General features: G+C 38.1%; 1 long non-coding RNA gene across 3 annotated transcripts in view; it reads left to right on the top strand.

The window, feature by feature from the left end:
• Window positions 1-25,324, top strand: part of LOC146545052 (uncharacterized) — a 58,851-nt gene that overhangs the window by 16,731 nt on the left and 16,796 nt on the right. The window contains exon 4 of one of the 3 annotated variants that reach the window (XR_014881771.1): window positions 10,949-11,075. The exons of the other annotated variants lie outside the window; for them this stretch is intronic. This is a non-coding gene — a long non-coding RNA (uncharacterized LOC146545052). Of the gene's footprint in view, window positions 1-10,948; window positions 11,076-25,324 lie in introns of those variants that run through there. 3 annotated transcript variants of the gene reach the window in all.

Raw genomic sequence — 25,324 nt, 5'->3', positions numbered from 1 at the left:
TTACGCAACAGCATTTAGAATATTGAATAGAGAATTTTAAAGCGAGATAAATATTTTGGAAATGTGCAGCTTGTTAGAGGCTACATTAGAACTTTGTGGGCCAACAGTGACAGTAATTGGTTGAAAATATATATAGACACTTTTGATTCAGGTCTGGTGCAGTGCAGTATCTAGCCACTAGTACAGTTCTGTTTGTTTTGACTAATTAGGTGACAGCTGGAGCTACTTAGGTTATACACAATGCTACGTTAATAGGATGACATTATAACTATCACTCCAACTCAAATCTTTGCTTTTTGATTTGTTTTTATTTTGCAACTATTGATTTACCAGAAATAATCTCTGAATGCAGGGTTGGTATGATTTTGGCCTGATTAACTGCTTATTTCTGTTGCAGAGACCATGGCTGTTGGCTGTTAGATCATAACCGGCCAGGTCAGATCATTAACCACATTTATTATGCCTCTAATACTTTATCTGCTTCATCGCTTCTCTGTCTACAATCCCTTCTTGGTTAGGGAAATTTAAATGCTTTAAATCTCTAAGCAGCTTTAAACAGCTGCCCCAGCTTCTAAAAATCAAATCCAATTGTACTTCATCTAAGCAAAACAAGATGATCCAAGCACAAGAGAGTGCATTCCATCATTCCATCACCAGTGACCACTTAAATTCTTGTTTCTATCAGCCCCTCAGAGTGAAAAATGTGTACATCTTGAGACATTCCCCAGATGTCCAATAGGCTCACAGAACTTTTAGCATCTGGTTCTGTAAGAGTCTGGAAGATGGGACAGTAAGCTTGTAGACTGTTTTTGTGTCTTTAGGATAGGAAAAAAATAAGTGTTTTTTTTTTTTAAAGAAACATCTTAGATGCATCTTCCATAACTTCTCCCTTCCTCTTTTTTTGAAACATGCTGTGTTCAAAATGGAACATATGCATTGAAAGTATATTTAATCATTTTTGGGACTGTCTATGTGATTTCAAACTAGGTAGCACATTTCAAAAGATTATGGTAATGAGATATTAAAAAAACTGAATGATTTTTTAAACTTCAGAGTAGATTATGTGTATATTGTAGCATATATAAACAGGCCTGAATTAAGGCTAAAAATGCATTTTAATATGCTTGGTTTTGCTTTTTGATAACTTACGTTTCAGTAAAAAAAAGGTGAGTTCATATTTAGACTGAACTCTCCATTTGGAATACTAATTCTCTAAAGAGAAATTAATATAGGATTTCTAAGGTATATATTATAACATAAACCTATGTATAGGTATATGCTATAATTTATATAATTTATATGTATATATTACATATATTTATATGCACTATTTTCTACATACTAACCAAACTCTGAAAAAAAAAAAAAGTATTTCCTCATTATCTTCATGATTCATCATATAAAATCAGAGTGTGTCACAAGGGCTTCATGTTCACAACAATCCAGAAAGTGAATATATCTATTTTATAGCAGATGATTTGGTCTAGAAGACTATGTAGTATTAAATTCATCTCCTGGTTTGTGGTTTTCAGGAGCAGAATTTCAAAGTCTTGTTTTACACTAAATTTCTTCACAGTGAATTCAGGTGCTGCTGCAAATCGCATAAGAATTCTCAAAAATCAGGGCTGCTGGAAACATTTACTAAATGTTATGGATTATCTTGCATCCTTCCCTGAACACTGTCCATGTAGTAAAGCAGAAATTTTATAAGAAGCAAGCTCCCTTTAATTTTGCTAATAACTAAGAAAAATAGAACAAAATTCTGTGCTAGGAGGCGCCTATTTTGGGGCAGTTAGTGGGGATGAGAATAGACAGATTAGGATGACAGAAGTAAGATCTACTGTAGCTGAAAACCTTGAAACATTCTCCTAAAGATCTTTCTCCTACTGGTGAGTCACAATACTTAGAACTTGTTGAACTGGAGAAAGCAACATAAAATTTTTGTGCATTTCATTGCTACCTTAGAAATCCTTATATTAATTTATCTTTACAGAATTAGTGTTCCAAAATGGAGAATTCAGTCTAAATGTGAACTCACCTTTTTTAACTGAAAAATGACTCTTTTGTCTGAGCTGCCACTGCAGCATAATACATCTTGTGGTTATTACAGTGCACAGTAAGTCACTTTTCATTTTTTCATTTCTTAAGGTTAATTACAGTACTGAAGTCTTTTGTGCATTTACTCCCTTACTGCTACATAATTACAGCTTATACTGTATTATTGCTTAATTTTCATTGGTTACTGAACATTCTTGTTACATATGAAATAAACATGGAGATAGGAAGTATGTGTTTCACACTGTTTAGGAAAAGAATTCTTTCATGTAGTTCAGCCATGTAAAAGAGAAGTACCTTGTCTACCTACTTGGCAAGGCACCTCCTTTTGTCAAGGTAATCTGATAGGATAATTTGCCCCCATTATTTTCGCCCTTCAATAGGAGATTCACAGGAAACTCTAGTGACTAATAGACGTTTTCAAGAGAAATAGCTCCCAGCTGTTTCCAAACTTAAACTTGTGGGTCCATGCAGATGCTACAGTTTCAAATCCATGAAATCACTGCTCTCTACAAACCTCCCTCAGAGAACTTCTATATAACTATATTAGTAGGTTGAAAATGTGTATTTCAGTGATGACAGTAATATTCATTATAGTTCCTGTCACTTAACAAATGTTAAGAAACAGATAGTTTTAAGACCTTATAGAAGATGCTGTCCTAAACCATAACCCTTTTCTACTCTCCTTAGCAGAAAAGAATCATTTTGTCCTTTGAAATTCGAATTCAGTTCTGAACCTAGAAACCTTCTTTCTGCTTTTAAAATAAAATATTTTTCTTGGATTATGGTCTTATGGTGATTGCAGCGAGAATGGGGTTGGTCTCTTCTCACTGGTGAAAGGATGAGGAGAGGGCCTTAAGTTGTGCCAGGGGAGGTTTAGGTTGGGTATCAGGAGAAACTTCTTTGCAGAAAGAATAATGAAGCACTGGAATAGGCTCAGGAGCTGGTTGAGTCACCATCCCTGGATATGTTTAAAAACCATTTGGATGTGGTGCTCAGGGACATAATTTAGCAAAGGGTTGTTAGGGTAGTTTGGTTAGGTTGCAGTTGGACTTGATCTTCAAGGTCTTTTTCCAACCTGAGCAATTCTATGAATTTAGATCTTCCAGCAGATAAAATGACTATATTTTTCTGGCAGTCAAAAGCTTGTGTCAGTCTTTGTATAATTCTCAAAATCTCTTATGCTTTGAAAAAACAACAACAACAACAAAACCCAACAATGCTCATATCTACAAACAAGGAAAAGGGACACTTTGTAATGAAGACAAGTTCTTGTATAGAGTTCATATTTCAGGAAAACATTATTTTAATACCTAAATATGATTTTCTATATGTACTTAAACTGTAGGGGTGTGTGTGTGTGTGCGTGTGTTTATATATAACATGGGAGGAGTATAGGGATGCTGCTAGGCTAGGCAGGGATAGAATCAGGAAGGCCGTGAAGGCCTAGCTGGATCTGGACTTGGCAGTGGTGCAAAGAAGGATGAGAAAGGCTTCTATAGATCAGCTGGAAAAGGAAAGTCTAGGAGGGTTGGAACTGATATGTATGTGTTGCAGATCTTCTGCTCAGAACTCAAGTACAGAATAATATTCATGCCTAATGAAAAGAAATAGCAGTTTGTCTTCAACAATGTGTTTTGTTCATGTGAAACTTCATTTAATACTATTACTGCTTCTGTTAGCCCACTGAAATTATTCTTAGAATCATAGAATGATATGGATTGGAAGGGACGTTCAAGATCATCTAGTTCCAACCCACTGCTTTAGGCAGGGATGCCTCCCTCTAGACCAGGTTGCTCAAAGCCCCAGGCAGCCTGACTTCCAGGAACTGAAAGTCACTATGAGGTCTCTGGAATCTTTTTTTTTTTTCTCCAGATGAAAAGCCCCAACTCTCTGTCTGACCTCACAGGGGAGGTGCTCCAGCTCTCTGATCATCTTTGTCACCCTTCTTTGGACCTGCTCCAACAGCTCCATGTCCTCCTTGTGTTGGGAGCTCCAGAACTGGATGCAGTACTCCAGGTGGGGTCTCAAGACCGGAGTGGAAGGGCAGAATCGCCTTCCTCAACTTGCTAGTCACACTATCTTGATGCAACCAGGATATGGTTGGCCTTCTGGGCTGCAAGTGCACATTGTTGGCTCCTGGTGAGTCTTTAATCAGCTTACAACCCCAATCCTCCTCCTCCTTGCTTGACACTGATTTAAATGCATAGGTGCAGATAGGAATTTGTAACTTGTTTCGTTATGCAAGTATTTTATTCATGTTAAATTTTATTTATTGATTTCAAGTTATCCATGTGAAGTGTTTAGGTTTGTGTGAGAATTTGATTTTTTTTCAAATACACTTTAAAATAATTTAAAAATTTTGGATAGGTTTAATAAAATCAGATTGTTTGTTTAAAATTCATTTTTTTTCATTAGGATTTGAAAATCTGACTGGTATACTTTTCTTAAACATATGCATAACCATTCAAAACCAACTAAGTATTCCAACCTTCCTAGTGGAGTAACTTTGTGATAATTTAAATTTGTGAAGAAGTTATGACTTAGTTCATATCGCAGACAGTTCATGCTTGCTGTAGAAAGGCTATGAAGTCTTACATGTAATTCTTCTGCTTTTAAAAAAGATTCTATTAATTAATGGTCCTTTGGAACATGTAGCATTTACTTTGTCCAGGCCTGGGACTCCCAGCAAAAGCAAGGCATGGAGATGTCAGAGTCTAGGGGAGGGCCACGAAGATGATCAGAGGGCTGGAGAACCTCTGCTATGAATAGAGGTTACAGCTGGTAATTGGGCTTCTTCAGCCTGGAGAAGAGAAGGCTCCTGAGAGATCTCATTGTGGCTTTCCAATATTTAAAGGAATTAACATTCGTTAACAGAAGGGAGACAAACTCAGATAGTGATAGAAAAAGGGGGAAATGATTTTAAACTGAAAGAGAGGAGATTTATGTTAGATGATATGGGGAAATTCTTTATTTGGAGAACAATGAAGCCCAGACACAGCTGCCAGGGAAGCTGTGGATGCCCCACCCTTGAAGGCCTACAAGGTCAGATTGGATGGGGCCCTAGGCAGCTTGAGCTGGTTGGTGGCAATTCTACCCACTGCAAGGGAGTTGGAACTAGATGGTCTTTAAGGTCCCTCCCAATCCAAGCCATTCTAGTATTCCGTGATGAAAGAAGAAATACGATGATAATACTGCACATTCAACTTTTATATTCTATTTTTATTAGTGAACTTTGAAGACATTTTAAAAAACCGCTACTGGTTTATCAATAAAAACATGCTCTAACCACAATTTTACAATGATGGAGACATAAGAGGAGCTTCTGAGCCTGTAAGACTGTCATCTTATGATGAAGTCTTATGCTAGTGTTATAAAAGATATTACTTTCACCTTCCAAGCCTCTTATTATCACCTTAGATATAGATAGATCATAGATCTAGGAAGATTATTTCCAAAATGTTAGGTAGCAAGATATATTTATGTAGAAAAGAAATAATGCTAAATGAAGAAAATAAAAAATGCTTGTGCTCTGTTTCTACTGAAGCAAGGATAAAACTATTTGCTTCACAATATGATGAATATGATCCTCTATGTACAGTGCTTCAAGAAATACTCTTAAACCAATAAAATCAGCATTTTCAAGTTAGAACTGCAAAAAAAAATCTAATTTTCACTAAAACATTAAACTGTATAGTCTTGTCAGAATTAACTCCTGGTTTGACAGAGTAGATAATCCTCAATTAAATTTTTCTTTCATAGATATGTAAATTCCCCTTACATAACAACATAATTATTTTTACGCTCTTACAACTTTCATAATTTTATTTTATTACTTTTATTTTCCAATATATGGTTCTTGTAAAAAAAAAAAAAAAAAACTTTTTCTGATATAACTCTTACAGGTGGTGCACAGAGAATTTCCATGTACTGAGAATCATTTTATTTGCATAATGAATAGTAATTGTAATTTTTTAAAAACAGTGGTATTGAAAAAATGGCTATGAAGGTAGTTTTGAGTTACTCAAAATTAAGTAGCTATTTTAAGTTATTTCAAGTTTACTTATCTCTAAAATGGCAGCTGAAAATGACTTCTGGCCCAAGTCACTGCTGCAAAAGCTGTCTTTCTTCAAATCAGAATGATGAGTAGGAATTTTCAATTTGTTATCCCACAGCTCCTAGTGAAGATGGATACATCGTGGCTTAACAGAGCTGAAATTAACGATCTGTTACTAGTAAATGTAATAGTGGTGTGAAAATTTGTAGGCAGCATTGACAATGATTCTTACTTTTGTATAGTAGTTCAAGCATTTATTGCTAAAATCATTAGCACAAACATGAAACAGCTATTGGTTTTGACCAAATAACAAATGTATGTTTGAGGTTTGCCTAAGGATAAACAAAAAATGCTCATCAAAATTTTCAGGTTTTTTATGGGAATGTACACAGTGACATATCCAGATACATAAAACTGTCTGCAGTTACATGGAGGTATTTCTCAGGTTTGTAGCTGTCACAGCTTCTTTCAGCCCTCAAAGCTACAAGTGTGTCAATTGCATTTTAACCCAGCTTCCCAGGAGTGGTTAAGGCACACTGTGCAGCTCTAGATGATGTGTGAAACAGAGCCAGCATAGGGATACAATGTGTGGTGGCATAGTACTTTCAAATAAATAAAATGCAACTTTTATGTATTATGACAGAGGTAAGAGGAAGGGTCCCCAGAATTAATACTCTATGGCAGGAGGTAAAGGGCAGACACTGTGAAATCAATTAGCAACGTCATTATTTTGATAAGCAATTAAAATGGAAATATTTATAGCAGAAGAGAAGTGAAAACTGCAAGAAGTACTGTAACACCGGATATTTCAATGGAAACATAAGAGACATTTTATCATATTTCCATTTCATGCATGGAAATAAATTTTATACGTAAAAAGATAACTATTCAAGAAATGTGAGGAAATAGCTAGTTTGCCACGTTCTTTCCAGTGATTGTCATTGAGGCACTGAAAATTTTTTGTAAAAACGAGGATGAACCATTTCCAGCACATTTGTCACATTTGCCTAAATAGGATATTATTAGTCTCCTTCAGGTTTGACAAATGTATTTGAGCTGTCAGATTACGTTTAAAGACAGTCGTTTCCTTTTCTGTTTTTAATCTCAAATTATACTTGACATTTATTGTTAAACTCAAAGTGCTTCTATGCAAAACTGATTCACTCTTTGTGAATGTGCACTTTCTACTGGCTAATCAATAGGTAAGCAATTTACGTGGCTTGCAACTTGTAGTTCATTCCCTGGGTTTCCAAAAGAAATCATTGCCTTGGCCTTAAAAAGAATGGAAGCGGCCATAGAAAATTAAGATTTTCTGCCTGTATGTTTATGCTTTACTAGCAGCACACAGAGCAAAGGTTTAAATCCGTAGGAATTTTGTTTCTTTAATTTAAAATTAAGTGTTTGATTTAGTCTATGTATTTTCATTACTCATGGACAAACAGATTCCAGAGAGCTAGGAAAAAGAAGGAAAATAGTGACATCCTCGGTACAGGGTACGCTGGTTTCATAATGTGTAGTTTTCATACTGTATGTTGAATTTGATCTGTAAATGGCAGTAGTACTATGAGCCCAATGAGATTCAACAAGGCCAGATGCAATGTGCTGCACTTAGGCTGAGGCAATCCCAGATACGAGTGCAAACTGGGAGACCTTGGGCAGATAGCGACAGGACATGGTGGAATAGTTTTAAACTAAAAGAAGGGAGATTTAGATTATGGGAGGAAATTTTTTTACTCAGGTGGTGGTTGAGTCACTGGAACAGGTTTTCCAGGGAACTTGTGGACGCTCCATCTGTGGAGGCACTCAAGGCCAGGTTGGATGGGGACCTGGGCAGCCTGATCTGGTGAGTGGCAACCCTGCTGATGGCAGAGAGGTTGGAACTATGTGGCCTTTAAGCTCCCCTCCAACCTCACCCATTCTAGGAATCTATTATTAGATATAGGGAATGAAAGCCACATTTTAATTAATTTTGTCTTCCAATGAATGTATGTTTTGGGCACGATTAGGATAAAGCATTTAAAATAATTGTTTCAAAATTGCATTTTACCTCTTAAAATTTCAGAACATGGTTGAATCCAGAAAATATCTAGAGATTTTACTAATTCCCATTTGTATTACTCTAGACTACCTAGAATTTACTCCTAGCTCAGAGTTAATGAGTTTTATACTGGGATCTTTGCTGGGATTCTTTTGCTGCAGATGCAGACAGTTGATGGCCACCTCCCATCTCTTCTTTGTGTCCTGTAGAAAACTGCATTAAGAGTGGGAGTGCATCAAAATCATGAAGATTATTTTAGGTCGGGTACATAGAGAGAAAAGATGATTCACGTGCTAACATCCAGTGTCTGATGTTTCCAATTGCTGACAGAACTCCAAAGGGGAAAATTCATCCTTCGTGATCACAGGATTTAGCAGGGCTTGAAGAAAACTGTATTGCTGCTTAAGTGTAGTCTGTTATTATATTAATAATTTTTTTCTTTCTGAATAGCAACATTACTTTTATGAACCTGATGGCAGGTGAGAGGTCCACCCATAGCATGTTGGATTTCTCTCAGTAATCCTTGCTTCCCCTTTCATTCAGTAGCATATTGATGAGAGCCTTTTGCACAAATTGGGGGGAAGAACCATTATTTTTTTTTTATGTTCTGGGAGAGAAGAAATAGTTTCAATGAGTCAAAAAACAGGTATTCCCCATTAGTAATTAGCACACATTGCTGCAAGACTAGAAATATTTGATCAAGTCTATGTGAGATCAGTAGAGAATTGAAGCTTTCATATCCACTGGATGAGTAAAAGCAATTGACTAAAGGGAATAACTGCTTGGGATGAAATACCTAGCTCACTTTCTGAAGAAGTAACTTCGGTGTGCTGATTTGGGAGGGATTTCAGATCAATGAATCCTCAAGTACCTCCAGGACTGGAGTCAACTGAAGGGACACTCTTTCTTCTCTCATGCTTAAAGCTGGGTGGTCTCTGTGGATTCCTTCCTGTGATAGTTTTTAGAGGGCTCTTCATCACCTGAAGGCTATCTACAGATTCATCTGAAAAGGCAAAGTGTCTGGAAGTTAGATGCTACAACAATGAACACTGTGCAATCTACAGAAACTTTTTGTGGACTGTATTTCAATCACTGTTGTTTGGCATTGTTGATCACTCTTATTCAGTGCTCCAATTCAGGACCTCTTTTTTTTAAAAACAAACAAACCCAAAAAAACAAACAAGAATCATTAAAGATTTCTCTGCTTTGCAGTCTGTAGCCTTTACGTATTAGATATAATATAACAAGCTCTTGGAGACCAAAGGGTCTCATGCTCAATAAATCTTTTGAGACTTGTTACTATCTGTCAATCATGAGCCTGATAAATCTCCCTACTTAAGACAACTTAAAACCTTTCAATAGGCCACTTGAGCTTACAGCATCTTTTGAAATCTTACCTGAAAGGAAGAAAGTAGATGTAAAGCAGAGGATGAATAGCTCTCATTTCAAAAACATATCAGTGGATGTTTTTGAAGTAGCTTATGCCGGTCATGTTTGCAGTCATGAAGCCACCAGACATATGCTTCTTTGCATTTACACTGGCTATTTAATGACTAACCTAGGGCTTGTGCAGCTAGATGCAGTTAGGATGAAGCTGCGCTGTGACTGCAATCGAACAAGAAATATAAATGTTGGTTTAAGATAAGGCATGAATCTAAATACCTATTTGAATTAATTTCCTATTATTTGACAGAATAATCAGTTGATCATCTTGTAGAGTTAAGGACAACCTGGGTAATATTAATGAGGAAGCTAAGGGTACTGAGATATCACTCACTGACATACTGGATCCTCATTATAGCCAGATGCTGAAGGGAATGGATAATTGGGCGCATCATTTTTGTGTGAGAAGTCAGAGTCCATGAAGGCCTATGAGACTGCAAAACATATTCCTTCACTAACCATCCAAGATTTTGAGAAATATGTAGCCGGTTATGTTTTCTCACTATTTGCTGTATAAGATTTTAGACATGCAATCATTATGAGTAAAAATGGACACTTCTGCATTACAAGAACAGCAGCAAGTACTTCATAATCTGACTTGCTCTGTGTACTACAGACATGGTGCCAGTAAATTATATACTAGAACTAGGAATCACTGAGAGTAGATAGTGAACAGATTCTAACTGAAGTTTACTCTGCTAAAACAGGCACCTATAGTACAGCTTGCTGTAGTGCTACAATGGGACAAAATATCTGTAAGCAGAAGCAAATTTTTAAGCACTAACAAAGATAATGTGGTAAATGTTATGAATACAAACAATATAAATACTCAAAGTTAGCATTCAGTTAATTATAACCCTACAAGGGCTTTTTTCTTTCCTCCTGGAAAGATTGTCTTGCCCTGTCTTTGGTTACAGCTGACATAAAGTAAAATCCAAATGACTGGAAGTGTTGAGCTAATAGAAGTCCTTTTTGCCAGTTCTGTCATTCCAATACGCCCTAACAAATGACAGGAGAAAATTCTTCTGCTGAATATCTATAAGAAAATAAAACACTTCTCATCTGGGAGGTGATTGAGAATGTGCACAGCAGTCCATTAGTGTACAGGGCAGTAAGGATCCTCTCTGAGCTCAAGAAATCCTAGAAACTGATCAAAATCAGTTTCAACTTTCATCTAGGCAATGTACACATCTTTCTTTTTCTCTTGTGAATATTTTACTCATTGATTTTTAAGAAGATATAGTCAGTTTTTTTTTTCCAGGAATATTGAACATAATTGCAGTGATTCAGTGCGAGTACTTTTGCTTTGCAAAAAACTTCTAGATGCTATATTGACTTTTTTTCATAATGAACAGACATTTTGCAGAAGTATGTTGACACATCTACTGTTGTAAGCAGTTGTAACAATGCATGGCCTACTTGTGATATGGAAGAATCCTTGAACAATGAAAAGCTAACCAGAAGTAATTACATGGAGCACCAAGATCTGTAAGTTATTTTATTCTTGTTACCCACAAAATTAATGTATATTTTTTAATTACTTCTTAAGAAAATGGTCATTTAGAAAGAAGAGTATAGTTAAGCTTTGGAAGTAGACATGGAAGTTGGATGCTTCTGTAAATCTGGGATAATGTGTAATACTAAGAATAATGTTTCTTAGTCCAACTTTTCCTAAATATTACTAAACCTTGTCTCTGTTCAGAAAGCTAATCCTTTGTTATCAAAGTCTTGCCCATTCTTATCTCTTTCCCTCGTTCCCAAATCTCAACTTAGCTGCAAGACTGGGTGCATGGAAACCTTCCAGTGGTTTTGAACTGTGGTACCCAATCTTCCAGCCCTAGGGAAGGAAGTGTACCCTGAGGCTCTACTTAAACCTGCTTTCTTGGATTTCTGTCCCAGGCAGGGACTGAATCACCCCCGGATCTCACCTATGGCATGTACAACTGAACTAGCAGGCTGGGAAGTGACTTTTGTATTCACAACAGTTGGATATTGTCATAGGCAGCAGGATTAACCTTTTCAACAGGGTAGTTAGCGTCTGTGGTCTGGCATGCTGTTGTTGCTGATGACTGTGATACGTCAAAAGGCTATGAGGTAAGCTTAGATTTTTGTTTTGTTTTTGAAATTTGTTTTTACTTGTAAATAAAAAAGCTAGTCATAACTAAAAGGCATTTCACATGGTGGACTACAGTACCCCACAGCATCAAGAAACAAAGAAGCTGCAATGGAGCAGGGACAGTCACTGCAGGATGAGTAGGAGCCCAACAGCTACACTGCTGCCCTGGGCTACATGATCTCATAGACATTTTCTTAAATTATTAACTAATGCTTTAGCTAGTATCATTACACTTCAAAACTGACATGTAGTTTTACTGTGCTCTTAGAATGATCAAGATGTGTTTTCAGATGCTTCTGCCCTCAAAAATTAATTTGTGGAGATAAAAGCTGAATTTTTGTCCATTGTAAATGTTACAATTACCTCAGACATTTACTGCAATTGTTCCTCTAACCTAGTAAATGCATTTCTTTGTTACTATATTAACTAAAAAATCAAAAGCAATGTACTGTTCATGTCCCAAAATCAAACTATTGCAATTAAAAACATTCTACTTTTTTTCCATCATAAATTTGGATTCTCTTCCCATACATGCAATACATTCAATCCCACTTTCTGTGCTTCCAGCAAGTTTATGTGTAAGTTTTTTCAAATGTAGCATGCTGTATGCTACTTAAACGTGTCAGTTAAAAAGTGAAAGACATTTCACTATCTAAATACCATACAGACATTTATTTTCTTAATGTGACAGTTTTCTAGCCCGAAGGCATTGCTTTATAATGAGGATGATTCTTTCTACTGTAGCTTTGACCATGCAGCATAGAATTCAATCCATTCTCTCTAGAATAGTAGCAAGTCTTTTTTTTTTTTAAAGAGAATATTTTGTCTTCTTGCTGTTTAGTAGAAACTTTACTTAACTGAAACACACATGGCATGAGCAGAAAGAGTGTAAAAATTCTTATTAATGGGATACTAAGACACAAGCCAATAAAAAGGTAATCTCAGATGTTATAACAGCCTTAATTGTCAATTTCTTCGTTCTTTGCTAACATAAGAAACATACTATACTAATTGAAAGCATGAACTGACTAATAAACAACTTATGCTTTTATTGTTGATTTTTTTCTAAGTGTTCTTAATCATATATATGAAAATAAATCAATGTATTATGTATCAGTATATCAAATATTAAGTGATTTGGTAATAGTGTGGGGGGGGGGAAAAAAAGGAAATGTCAGGATAGAATAAAGAGAGACTATCATTAGAAGATGTCTGAGAAGTGAGGATATGACCAGAAAAAGGAGATAAAGGTTTCACATGCTCACAATTATAAGAAAGATTTGATATTTGAAATGCAATTAATCTGATGCATAAAAGAATCTGATTATTTTTCTTCTGGCATAAAGTCATTAGTTAAGGAAACAGATATACCCATAATGACTATTTTTGCTCTTATTTGTCTTCCACCTCAGAGATAGTATTAAAGAATGTTTTATTGTAACTACCTGTCTTATTTCTTCAGTCCGTGACAGTTGTACATTACATTATTACAACAGTTCAACCTTAGATATATATATTCTTCACATTTTTCACACTGCTACTTCATGTTCCTGGGAGAATTCCCTTCCTTTTTATTACTTCCTTGCTCAATATCATATGTCTTAATTATTTTTCTCTCTTCCCTTTTGTCCCAGTCTGCTTTTCTTTGGAAGTCTGATAATCTTAACATGCTCCTTGTTTGTACAAAGGTACAGATAAGCCATAAAATGTAGTCTCTCCTGGAAAGCTGGAGGCTTACCAGTTGAGTTTGAGCTATGCTCTCCAGCTGGTCTTCAGTCAGCAGTGCAGGGAGGGTGATTACCCTCAATCCTGGGTCTGGAATACGAAAAATAAAGATCCACCAGAAAGCCAGGATTTCAGTGGTTCTGTCTTGCTTAGCAACATTACAAACTACTTGTTAAACAAAGTGGGAGTTTGTCATTTGTTAGCATGAAATGTGTGCTATAGGATATTGCCATACCTTTGAACATCTCTGAAATATTCATTTAAGTTTATAACTTTTCTGGGAAGAATTTAATAGACAAAGAGACAAGACAGAAAAGGATAGTGGCGGAGTGTCCAATATATGTTAACAACAAGTATGTTAAGTGAGAAGTTAGGGTACTTGTAAGCAGAAGAAAAAATTCTAATAGTTTTCTCCCTCCAGCTAAAGGGAAAGAGGAGGCTATTTGTAGGATCTGCACAAGGCTATTTGAAGGCTTTACAATGAAGACAAATCTAGTCTATGTCATGATAAGCTTTAATTCTGATGGGGGAAAAAAAAAAAGGAAAAAAAGTTCAATTCATACCAAGAGGCTGCAGAAATTGTGAAGTGACAAGTGAATTTGAATAACATAACATGTTCAAATCACTTGGGAAGAAGACCCTAGGAAAATCCTGTTCAAACTCTGCCCATTGATTTCACTTGGAGTAAGATTTCATTTCATTCCGTGAATAGCTTACTGAAGAATAGTAATGGAGAAACAGACCGAAAGTTTTAAGTTGATACCTGTGGGAATGAGAAAATTTCTTGCCAACAAACCTGTGAATGGTTAGAGACAATTCAGAGACAGATAAGAAACCTGTATATTTTTGGGTGGATGGGGAATGCTGGGTGGATGGGGGAAGAGCGGTAGATGTAGTCTACTTTGATTTTAGAAAGGCATTTGATACTGTCTCCCACGACATCCTTATAACAAAGCTGAGGAAGTGTGGAATAGACGAGTGGACAGTGAGGTGGGTTGAGAACTGGCTGACTGGCAGAGCGCAAAGGGTCGTCGTTGGTGGTGCAGAGTCTGGCTGGAGACCTGTGACCAGTGGTGTCCCCCAGGGGTCTGTGCTGGGTCCGGTCTTGTTCAACATCTTCATCAATGACCTTGATGAGGGGATAATGGCCACCCTCAGCAAGTTTGCTGATGATACGAAGTTGGGAGGATTGGCTGACACGCCTGAAGGCTGTGCTGCTATTCAGCAAGACCTGGACAGGCTGGAGAGCTGGGCAGTAAGAAACCGGATGAGGTTCAACACAAGCAAGTGTAGGGTCTTACACCTAGGGAGGAATAATTGCATGCACCAATACAGGCTGGGGGATGAGCTGCTGGAGAAGAGCTCTGCAGAGAGGGACCTGGGCGTCCTGGTGGACGACAGGTTGGCCATGAGCCAGCAGTGTGCCCTCGTGGCCAAGAAGGCCAATGGCATTCTGGGGTGCATTAAGAAGAGCGTGTCCAGCAGGTCGAGGGAGGTGATCCTCCCCCTCTACTCTGCCCTGGTAAGGCCTCATCTGGAGTACTGTGTCCAGTTCTGGGCTCCCCAGTTCAAAAAAGACAGGGATCTCTTGGAAGGAGTCCAGCGGAGGGCCACAGAGATGGTGAAGGGCCTGGAGCATCTCCCCTATGAGGAAAGGCTGAGTGAACTGGGTCTGTTTAGCCTTGAGAAAAGACAACTGAGAGAGGACCTGATCCAGGTTTATAAATATCTGAGGTGTGGTGGCCATAGTGGTGAGGCCAGTCTCTTTTCAGTGGTACGTGGAGACAGGACGAGGGGAAACGGACATAAGCTGCAGCATAGGAAGTTTTGCACGAATGTGTGTAAGAACTTCTTTACGGTGAGGGTGACAGAGCACTGGAACAGGCTGCCCAGGGAGGTTGTGGAGTCTCCTTCTCTGGAGATATTCAAGTCTCGCCTGGACGCCTACCTGTGCGACCTGGTGTAGGGAACCTGCTTTGGTAGGGGGGTTAGTCTCGATGATCTCTAGAGGTCCCTTCCAGCCCCTACAATTCTGTGATTCTGTGATATAAACTAGTGCAATTTTGCGCTCTCTTTCCTAGCAGAGAGGCAGAATTTGTGCAAAGATGATATCCTTGTGATTAATTGTGCTGCTTGTATTACCAAGTAAGAGTTACCTCACACTCCAAGATGCCAGTCTGGAAGTTGCTCATGTGTGTAAAAGCTTTCATCAAAAGGCAACGTATAAGCAATAGCCCTAACATATTTATTTTTTTTTAAAGTTAGAAATATTTGTCATCATTGTTTTAGTCCTTTTTCATGGACAGCAGGTCTACAGACAAAATTTTCAAAACTGGTATCTATGGCAAATGGATAGGCGTGGATAGTACTGGGGTCGAGCAGTCTCAGACATCAAGTGGACCATGCAAGAGTCAGGCTGGAGCTTGCCTACAGCAAATAGGCCTGCTTTCAATTATGTTGCAGTTGAGCTGAGCTAAGATAATAAAGAAGCTTACCCAGCAGGGTACTCCGTTATCACTTTCATAAAGTTTTCCACTTTCTCTGCAGTCCCTCTTCTTACTCTACTGTCTTTGCCCTCTTGATTTCAGTGGTCAAATCTACTTGCTGCAACTGCCTGAAAATCAATCAGCAATTGCTGAAATATCCTGCTATGTGGAAAAAGAAATGCAAACCTCAATTATTTAAGATAAAATCTTTCCTTTAACTCCTGCTTCTTTCCTTTAGAGAGCAATAGCTACTGATGCTGCCAACTTCAGGGAAAAGCTACACCACAAAATGGAGGATGGCACAAAAACACCAAGGTAGCAGAGACTTGGTATTGAATGGAGACACATTTGCACGTTGTGAGGTTTTGTCAGATAGTGCCACATTACAGCTAACAAATTCTAATTGACTTGCACTGTTATAGTTAATTATGCTCCTTGGGAAAGAAGCATAATTTTTGACAGAAAGAGAATTTACTTGTTTGTTCCTCTATTTGGAAATTGATCCTGAGAAATGCTTTCTCAGAAGAGTCTGCTTCTAAAAGCAGTGGTGGACTATGTGCCATGTCTTGAAATATTAAGACCAGAGCTGATAAAACTAAGTTGTTGTTCCCTTCACCCTTGAACTTATGTCACTGAAAAAAAGCGGAGTTTGACAGCAGCTCTGTACTCTATTGTACTGGGGAACTTTTGAACAAAAGTTGCCAATCATGACAAATTATATTCAATTTCATGAGCGTGACCGCTGGAGACAATCAAATTGCATTTGTACTCAAATCTGACAGCCCATGCCTTTTTGGGACAACATGCTACTCATATTATGGTAAGATTTAAATATGCTTGTTTATGATACACTATAAATCCACTTTTATTAACAAAAGTAGTTTCAAGCAGAAGAGCAAAAAGAGAATGCCAAGAAAGAGATCTACAGTGATTGACAGTTGTCTCTGTAATATCCATAATTTCTGAATCATAGAATGGCCTGGGTTGAAAAGGACCACAATGATCATCTAGTTTCAATCTCCCCACTATGTGCAGGGTTGCCAACCACTAGACCAGGCTACCCAGAGCCACATCCGGCCTGGCTTTGAATGTCTCTAGGGATGGGGCATCCACAACCTCCTTAAATAACTGTTATTAATTATAGAAAGCTTAAAAAAAATTCTGACAGGATTACTAACATTAATGTTCAGATGGTATGAATTCTGTATACTGGTGATCATTAGCAACATATCCTTCAAACTAAATTAAAAATTTAGAGTACATATCCTGAAGAAAATCATGCTCCTAGAAAAAAGGGATCTTGTGCTGCAATAAAATTTATTGCTTCTTTTCACCCATTTAGCTAAAATTCTGTAAGAAGCAAGATCTGATGAGAAGGTTTGGTGCTAGGTTTATTTGCAAAGAAATTCACAGGGTATCCTTTTCCTGAACACAGAGCATCTTTTCACACAGCTCCAAAGATATTCAGATAGTTTCTGGCTAAGACTCTGTTTTTGTTTCTTTTCCTCATGTTTGCCCTCTCCTCTGCTTTGTTGCTTTCAGAAAGCTTTTTTTTTTTTTTTCTTAAAATTTCTAGTTTGTGCTTTCTGCTATTTTTGTTGCACTTCTGTCAGCAGGAGCAGCAAGTGGCTCAAGTATTCTTAGTGAAGATATGCCTTCAGAAACCTTACCTTCAAAACTTCTGGAACTTTGGCAAGTTTCTGTTGGGCAACAGAACAACAAACCCTGACTTTGCAAAGTCTTTGAAATTATATAGGGTGAGTTTTACATGGGGGGGCAAAAGGCACATTCTTGATGAGAAAGGTTGGTCCTGTGAAATTTCATGGACTTTTGCAGAGTCAGGGGGGCCAGTAAGACTTCTGTAATGAAAGAGAAATGCATTTGATATTTAAATATATATTTTCATCTGGCTATGTTCCCAGCGGAATTGTTCTGGAATTTTTCCATTAAGATGTGATCTCAAGCAGACATCTGGCCTGGAAAATTTCTATCCATTTCAGTTGGCAGTGTTGGAGAAAAAGAAGGTTAAGGTGCTGCAATGGGAAGTACCTGACTTAGTAACGGACAGTGCCAACCAGCATGCATAAGGGTTACTAAAAATTCTTTAATGTATGCATATACAAATTAAACTCAGTAGCAAATTCCAAGATGGACTAATCACTTGGCTTGTTGATACTCTTGGGCAAGCCTAATGGGTAACCTTGCTCTTTGAATAAGTCAGAGTGAGAGCGTTTTAGCCCTATGTTTGATGCATGTTGGGGCAAGGATTTTCAAGTGCTAGCAAGACTCACTAAATGGCTTATTCACTGCTGTTAAGATATCTGACTTCATAACCTAAAGTAGGATTTTTCTACTAGTATTACTTCCCTGGGAGACATAAAAACATTCTACTGCATATTATGGAAACCTTCTCCTCGTATGTTTCTTGATTTCTTTGGTAGCACAGACTGTGCATCTGGTTCTTGTTTCTCCTGTCCTGTTCAATTTTCTGCTTTTCATCGTCACTTTGGCATTGAAACTGTAATATCAATGACTTACTGAACAGGAGTTAAGTTGGACTGCTAGTTTACTGGTTAAATAGTGCCCTGACATAGCTTTTAGCTAAATTAATACAAAGAATGTCCATATTCTTATGTTGCACTGATTCTACACATCCTAACATTTGCTGCTACTGCCATGTTCTCTTTAATATATTCGCTATAGGCTTGGGCCTGAGTGACTGGATGACTATGAAGAGGAAAAGAACCTGGGAGTGTTGATTGATGCTTGGCTGAACATGAGCCAACAGTGTGCCCAGGCAGCCAAGAGGGCCAATGCCATCCTGGCCTGCATTAGAAGTGGCGTGGCCAGCAGGAGCAGAAGGGTAATCACTCCTCTGTACTCAGCGCTGGTGAGGCTGCACCTCGAGCATTATGTTCAGTTTTGGGCTCCTCACTACAAGAAAGACATTGAGGCCCTGGAACGTGTCCAGAGAAGGGCAATGAAATTGGTGAGGGGTCTGGAGCACAAGTCTTATGAGGAGCAGCTGAGGGAACTGGGATTGTTTAGTCTGGAGAAGAGGAGGCTCAGGGGAGACCTTGTTGCACTCTACAACTTCCTGAAGGGAGGTTGTGATGAAGAGAGGTTTGGCCTCTTCTCTCAGGCAGCAAACAGGACCTGAAGAAGTGGCTGCAAGTTGTGCCAGAAGAGGGTTAGGTTAGACATAAGGAAAAACTTTTTCTCTCAGAGAGTGGTCAGGCACTGGAATGGCCTGCTTAGGGAGATGGAGTCGCCGTCCCTGGCAGTGTTGAAGAGGCGTCTGGATGAGGAGCTATGACATATGGTTTAGTGGCTTGAGGTAGCAATGGTAATGGGAGGACAGTTGGACTAGATGATCTTGTAGGTCTTTCCAGCTTTCTGATTCTGTAATTCTATATTGTTGAAAACTGCTCTACTATTTATGTTCTTGAGTAATTTACTGGCATAATTGGCTGCTGCTACATGTATGGGGAAAAGCAGTGCCAAGCAATTTTTACTTCCCCTCATTGCCCTGTTTCAGTTCTAGCTTAGCACTGTAAAATATTACAGCTTCAGCTATGCAGCTGCACTACACAACTCCCTTTTCCATTTATTGAGAGTAACAATACGCAGCAGTCAAGTAAGTGCTGTATCTCCCCTTTGTAGCTAGTCCAGGCAGGACAGCAGGGTGGTGTTTTATTCTTGTCTTCTAATGGGGCACTAAAAGAGTTCTGTTTATCACCAAAATCTCTATATTTCAGGCTTAGCTCTGATTCACTGCCTACTGCAAATAACGTCTTTGCTTTGTCCTTCAGCAGACTCAAATTAAAACAGAACTAAAAAATTCTCTATTAAAAGCATTTCAGAGTCTGAACCCTGGAACCTTCAAGCCCACACATAAAGCTCTCTCAGTAAAGCTAAACACACAGATACACCAGATGGTAGTTAGAATAAGCTGCTATACTATGTGTGCACTGCCCGCACAAGAGGAATGAGAAAGAGTGTTAAATACCCCTGTCTTATTAGTACATTATGAAGATAGGAGATTAATATTAAAAATTTTTGAAAGATTTGTTGGATATGCCTAAACAGCTCTCAAAATTGGTCTCAAGAGAAATGCAGGAGTGCCATCAGGTTGCCTAAAAGATTGCCTCATGCAGTCTCCAGTGTGCTGGGGCAGGTTACTCCCACGGAGAGATGAAAGGCAGCCTCAGACCATGGCTAAAGTGTGCTTCCCTAGGTGGCCATTGCATGGTTGATCAACCTGTTTGTGAGTCTTGCTGGGAGCAGCCCAGAGTAGGTGATAATTCTTTCTATTCCCTGAAAATAGTTGGTTTATGGTAGAAACTACATAAAGCAAAGAGAGCCCTCCGAAATAATTTGTCTTGGTAGAAGTGCATCTGCTTTGAGAAAAGATCTTCAATGAGAGAGCTTCTGAGAAAAATGTTCTTGATTTCTTTGAATCAGTTAGACCTAGAAATGTAATTGCTCCTTATTCTACTGGCAGGTTAACTTTAAGGATGTAGTTTTCAGCACTCGTGGTATCTGCTAATTAAGATTTTCAAAAACATAGGAAGTTTTAATCAAGGAAGGGAACAAATGAAACCACAACTCCTTTACAAATAGATCTGAGAGGATGCAGTGTCACTTTCTTTTTTGATAGTTCACAGGCATTTAATTTATGGAGGAAGAGACAGTTTTTTTTGTCTCTCGGTTGAGCAGAATATTCCTTGTACAGTGTGATAAACACATATAGAATGACACAGCCATCTAAAGCTCACCCAAAGCGTGCTTGGCCTCTTTACTTTGTGGCTAGTACAGATCTTCTAAAAACCATTATGATTTTGGGGAACAATAGCATAATAATTGAAATAATATTGTTTCATGTAAACAGAGTTCATAAAACATATTTTGTTTGTATTTGTGATTACATTGTCCGGAGATAAAGGAACATATACATTTTGGACTCTCTCACATTAGCTCTTTTTGTCTAAGTAGAAATGATAGTTTTAACAAAACAAATGCTAAATCCCTGTTTATTGTTTTTTAATTATTGCTTTGTTTTATAGTATTTTTAATGCGGATTGATAGCTTTATGTGGTGTGTTTAAACAGTATTAGATTTCTTCCTTCTAAAATATACTCTCAGCATCTCATCGTTACTGCCAGTTGAACATTGTACAGCACTGCATGTTAAACTGTACAAGCCAGTTTCTGCCTGCATATCGTGTCCTTAGCAAACTGTGGCTCTGTAACTAGTTGAAGTCATCTCCTTATAGAGAGTGCATATTGCTCTGTAAATAAATTTCGCATTCAGAATGCTAGCAGAGCTCAACGACAGTACGGATATGAGTCAGTGAATTCTGGGTGAGAACATTCTGCTTATGTGAGACTTATATAGAATGTAATGTTTTGAATTGCAAAGGAGGCTTAATCCTGAAATGAAAAACAGTCTATTTCTATGTATTTAATGGAAGATAATTGAAATGGAAGTGACTTGGCAGTAGACCCTATTAGAATGTTAGATCAGCTTGCACAGGAATCAATTTGATCCTATGTTGGGAAGGGAGATGGACTGGATGACCTCCATCCAGAGGTCCTTCCCAGGCTACGCAGTTCTATGGTAAAAATAACAAGCAGAATTTTCATAGATAAAGCACAACACATTTAAAAACATATTACCTTTGTGGTCATCGTCTCTGCACCTCTGTGGGAGCTAGGATTCTTTCCGTAACGGGATGTAGATAGTGGGCTGCACTGTGGTGCTATCAGATGGGCTGTGCTTCTCCACTGCTTTGTAAGATACCCTCCAAAGTCACTCAGATGTCAGAGCATTGTGCTTCTGACAGAAGCTGTCACAGAATCATAGAATGGCCTGCATTAAAAAGGATCACAATACTCATCTAATTTCAACCCCCTGCTATGTGCAGGATCACCAACCACCAGACCAGGCTGCCTAGAGCCACATCCAGCCTGGCCTTGAATGCCTCCAGGGATGGGGCATCCACAACCTCCTTCGGCAACCTGTTCCAGAGTGTCAGCACCCTCTGAGTAAAAAACTTCCTCCTAATATCTAAACTAAATCTCCCCTTTCTCAGTTTAAACCATTCCCCCTTTTCCTATCTACTTGGTCTTGTGTTTGAGCAAAAAAGCCTTGCTGGAAGCTGGAGAATGGTGGGTGTGCAGTACAGACAGAACCACAGAGCCATGCCTAGAGCAGAATGGGTGTAGCAGGGTGCTCTAGCTCAGGGCCAGCCTTGAAGGATGGTAGCTGTTCTCTGCAGATACGTTTATGGGCCTTCCTCTTTTCTTCTCCATTCTGCTGATTTAATTGCTCATTTGTCACTTTTCTTCTCTGAAAAGTACTTTTTTTTCCCACAAAATACCTTTCTGCTAAAGAGTAGGCAGTGTATCTGATCTGTAGATTGACCATTCTGACACTAATAGGCAGAACTGTGTGATTTCTGTTTATAAATGCATGGATTTCTATTGAGTCCAAACTCTCTGAATAATTAATTCTCCCTTTCAGAAGTGCAGATTACAACAGTGAGCACTTAATACAGTAATATAATTATAAAATATAAATATTCATTATTTATCATTGAAACTTCAGCAAAATGTATTTGCAGAAGAGGCTACACTTCAAACATCTCAGATCTAAACACTGAACTTCATATTTAAGGATCGATGTTTAGGTTTTAATTTATAGATTTATAATGCTGTTGGGCAATGTATAGTTTTTAACACCAGAAAGAGCTATGAGACTGAGCAGCAATAGAGATGAAGTAAAATATGTAGTCTTAGTGTGTCTGGATATAAAGACTTTAAAAAGAAAATCCAGATGTTCTGGTGCCAGTCCATGATGACCCTCAATTTTAAAAATGTGCATCTTATTTCATATTTAAGGTGTCTAACTTCATTTTGTATCATTAACTCTAGTTAAGTTTTAATTCTGTCCCTGTCTGCCTAAACAGACATAATTGGCCCCCTGAATCATTTTTATTGACTGAAAGTACTTTATCAGCTAATCAATCAGCAGACCACAAACCCATTTCCTTCACATAAAAAGTATTAAAATAATTGGACTTCATTTACATAGATGTTTTAGGTGTTCATTTATCTGGGACCTTGAGTTGTCACATCTCAAATACATTAGTCACTCTGAAAGTAATGTCACCTACTTATTTCCATGGAAACTACAACAGATACAGGGAGAACAATAACACTATTTGATAAAGAAAATTCTCAGCTACAAAACACCATTTTTCAACATAGCCACCACTGTTAGACGTGCATTTTTGCCAGCCATGAAAAAGAGCTTGCATGTTGTGCTTGTATATATGTGCACTGGTGAAGGTGACCCAATGTCACCTCTGCTGAAAGGTATCACCCACTGTCTCAATGTGCTCCTATCCACTGTTTGGTCTCCAACAATGTTCAGCAAACATCAGTGAGTGCCATTTTTTTTGCATGGAGGAATTCAATGACACACCTTTGTTTCACATGCACTTCCAGGTCAGATGTCATTGTGTCAGACTTCTCTTCTGTTGTCATCTGTCACACGCAACAAAATGTAACAATGTTGGCAGAAAGGTTCAACCTCCACTGCCATACCAACAGCATGCCTCTGATGTAGGGAGACCAACATAATAAAATAGTAGATATTACTTTCAGAGCAGCCTTTACGTATTACTTATTTTTTTTATTACACAGATATGTAAAAAAGATGGAAGGCATCTATCTATACCAGAGCTAATTCAACTAATTTTGCTCTTTTCTATGATTAGGACAATGTCTAACTTCAGACAAATAGGGTAATATTTTTACCTTCTCGTGATATGGATTTGACTGGACAAATATGCTACCAAATAAATCTCATATTGACAATTATTTGTTCTTTAAAGCCTCAAGTTTCCTCAAGGAAAATATTTGCAGTAGGTTACTAGCCTTCTTCTAAAGCTCTCAAATTTGACTCTTTTACCACATTTGTTTATATATGAACTAAATTATAGAAAATATCATGTGTCACGGAGTTAACGAGATCAATTTATGCCTGTGACAGGGGGCAGTAGGCCCCTGCCCTCCCCTCCCCAGCCCACAAAATGGGAAGGAAGGGAGGAAAACAAAAACAGCGGCAACAATCTATTGAGGAAAACTTATTTTACTAACTATGATATCAAAATGCAAGATAACACAATATAATACAATCTGATTGAAATTGAGACTAATAAATCAAATAAGATAGGAGAGAGAGAGTTCCCGAGACCGATTCAAACCTGAAAAGTTTGGAATGGCTAGGAAAGCACCCTCCAGCACCCACTGCCAGGCAGTAAGAGACCGCCCTACCCGGAAGGGCCAGATCCCATGACTTCTGTAATGTATAGGGATAGGTGCCTGGAATTGGAGCATTAACACTTTAACTCCCAGTACACTACATGATGTTTTGATGCAGAATACTGAGAACCAAAACCAAAAAAACATAAAACCATGACATCATGCTAGGACCTTGATACTGTCTCTGAAATAATAACTGTCTTAAAAGCATCATCAGTATGTTAGAGAGATCAATGCTGACACAAGAACTTGTTTAAACAATAAGAACAAATTTTGATAAGCCTTCTACAGACTAAAAGTTCTGTGACTACTACAGCTGCACAAGTAGCTCTTTGTTTTGAGTTTAGTTAAATGTCATACTCAGAATGACCTTTAGCATCTGTATTTGTTTAGATGTAGCTGTTTTCAGTAGCTGTCCAGTACTGTTTAGCCCTTTTCTCCCTCTTTGTACTTTAGCTTCTAGAAGAGGTATCTTACTCTGCTGATTTTGGTTGCTTGTTCCTACTATTTAATATTTTCTGTTTCATGACATCTGTTTATAAACCTGAACATGGAACTTGCTGCAGTGGAATTGCCAGGTCATGACCTGAACCAGTATTTGAGCACCAGGTGAGAAGACATGGCTAACCCAGGGTGCTCAGATGCAAGCAATGCACCTGAATGACCGGAAGGGCTGGAGACTGGATCCACTTCTCATCACCCTCATTTAAGGGTTAACAGCTGGGGGAGCAGTATCTTGCTGGATAGAGATTGTTCTCCTCTTGAGCCATCACTGGTTGTTGGAAGGGGCAAGCAGATTTTCCTTCTTTATTATGTTATTGTTCTGTAGTGCCTGCTTCTCATTTGAAGGCACTGTTGTTACATTCTTTTGCCATGAGCCTGCTAATTATGATCTCCCCTCTTCTATCTCAGGTTGAATTATGTGAGTATTGTACAGTTGCAAATTTGTGTACTATGTGCCATCCATCTTCTGCACTCTCCTTCTAGTAGTTACCAACTTACACTCTTCTACTCTATGCTGGAATTTATTAGTAAAATTTCAACCAGGAACTCACTGTTCAATGTTTATCATTA

The sequence above is a fragment of the Meleagris gallopavo genome, chromosome 2 (assembly GCF_905368555.1).
Source record: "Meleagris gallopavo chromosome 2, MGAL_WU_HG_1.1, whole genome shotgun sequence".
Classification (NCBI taxonomy): domain Eukaryota; kingdom Metazoa; phylum Chordata; class Aves; order Galliformes; family Phasianidae; genus Meleagris; species Meleagris gallopavo.
This window is presented reverse-complemented; position numbering and strand designations above follow the sequence as displayed.